The following is a 1,746-nucleotide window of genomic DNA, read 5'->3' on the forward strand; positions in this document are numbered from 1 at the left end:
GGTTCCATGGTGTAATGGGCAGCACTCAGGACTTTGAATCCTGGAATCTGAGTTCAAATCTCAGTGGGACCTCCTGCTGATATTGTAGTTTGCTGCAAAGTCTTGGAGCTCAATGTGTATAGTTACTTTCTACCTGGGTAAACTTCAGCAAGGTTTTTTTCTCCTCCTCATGGGTCACTGATGCCCACTGGAGATAGGTCTTTGGTCCAGCTGGCCGCTATAGGGTGGGGTCCTAGAACTTAACAGTCTGGCTAGAGATTCCTGCGGGTTGACCTGATGGTTTGGTTTCTTGCTGCTTCATCTGATGTCCACAGCTTTGGTCCCTGTAGCTGCAGCTCTTCCTCTTGCCCACATGGCATTTAAAGGAAGGAGTGCCAGGGCCAGGCTTCCCAGGCTGGAGCCCAGCACACCTCTCCTCCTCTGGGCACCTAGAGCAGAGGCGGCTGGCACTGACAGCTCCAAGGGAAGGCTGAAAAGCCACACAACAACTGAGGACAGGGCAAGAGGAGGGCAGGACCATGCCTACGTGTGGCCTTCAGACAGGCACAAAAACACTCAGCCAGCCTGCTCCCTGCCATGCCAAACACCCACTGAAGGCCACCCACAGACCAGCATGTGAGGCAGCTGCTGATGCTCTGTGGCCGTTATCGAAGAGGGTAGGAAAGCAGGGCCAGCCCCCCTGGTGGGGCCTCTTACCATTCCCACTCAAGGTGCTCACTTTTGCCATGGGGCAGGAGATTTTACCCCAAGAGGCTTTTCTCCAGCTGGCGAGAAGCAGAGAAACACCCAGGCTCCATGTAGCAAACCACCTCAAACACAGAGACTGGCGCACATTTGGAAGAGGGAAACTGCTCTACACACTAGCCTGGGCAGCCGCCCATTTTCTTTGGCAAGTCAGGAAGGGCAAAGGTTACACTGGAAGCACCTGGGGCTCCTGCCCCAGCCTTTGTGATGCCCATTCCCCCCAACTCCTTCCCAGGGCTCTAGCTGAAGCCAGAGCATTGGCCTGAGCAGCCAAGAAGAGGTTTCAGTCCTGAAGGGAGCATGACTTTTAGCCCAAAGGTAAAGCTGCACAAGCACAACCACGAAGGGACTCAAACTCTCAATCCCCTGATCCGAAATCAGATGCCTTATCCATTAGGCCACGGGGTCACATAAAAAAAGGCACTCCAGGCACTTCTTTGGAAAAAGCAAACACTGATGCATCCAACGAAGTGGGGATTCACCCACGAAAGCTCATGCTCCAATATGTCTGTTAGTCTATAAAGTGCCACATGACTCTTTGCTGCTTTTGCAGACGCTGTGTTTCTCAGGTCAGTTACTGAGGGGGGCCGAGACTCTCTGAGCACAAGAAGTCGAGTTCCCAGTGAGATGTGAGACTTAATTCTCTGGAGCCGGGTGCAGGGCTTTGGCAGGTAGGCTCAGGCATGGGGGACTGTGGTGCAGCAGATGCACCAGCTGTCTAACTGCGGAGATTTAATCTTACTGAGGAGGAGGAGGAATCCTGCTGATAGGTAGTGTCCAGGACCGGTGCAACCACTAGGCGAACTAGTCAGCTGCCTAGGGTGCCAAGTGGTTGGGGGAACCAAAAGCCACACTCAGATGAGGCAGTGGAGAGGAGGTAAGCTGGGGAGGGGGCTTGGGGGCGTGCGGGGAGAGGGCTTCCTGCAGCAAGTAACAAGGGCGGGGGCGTGCAGAGGAACCGCTTCCTGTCCCAGCTCACCTCTGCTCTGTTTTCTCCCCTGA

The 1,746-nt window shown here is 54.5% G+C and overlaps 1 non-coding gene across 1 annotated transcript; it reads left to right on the plus strand.

The window, feature by feature from the left end:
* On the plus strand, positions 1-72 carry TRNAQ-UUG (transfer RNA glutamine (anticodon UUG)). The gene has a single exon. It is a non-coding gene; the product is annotated as a tRNA-Gln (tRNA).
* The last annotated feature ends 1,674 nt before the right edge of the window (positions 73-1,746 follow it).

Source organism: Gopherus flavomarginatus, unplaced genomic scaffold, assembly GCF_025201925.1.
Source record: "Gopherus flavomarginatus isolate rGopFla2 unplaced genomic scaffold, rGopFla2.mat.asm mat_scaffold_172_arrow_ctg1, whole genome shotgun sequence".
Classification (NCBI taxonomy): Eukaryota; Metazoa; Chordata; order Testudines; family Testudinidae; genus Gopherus; species Gopherus flavomarginatus.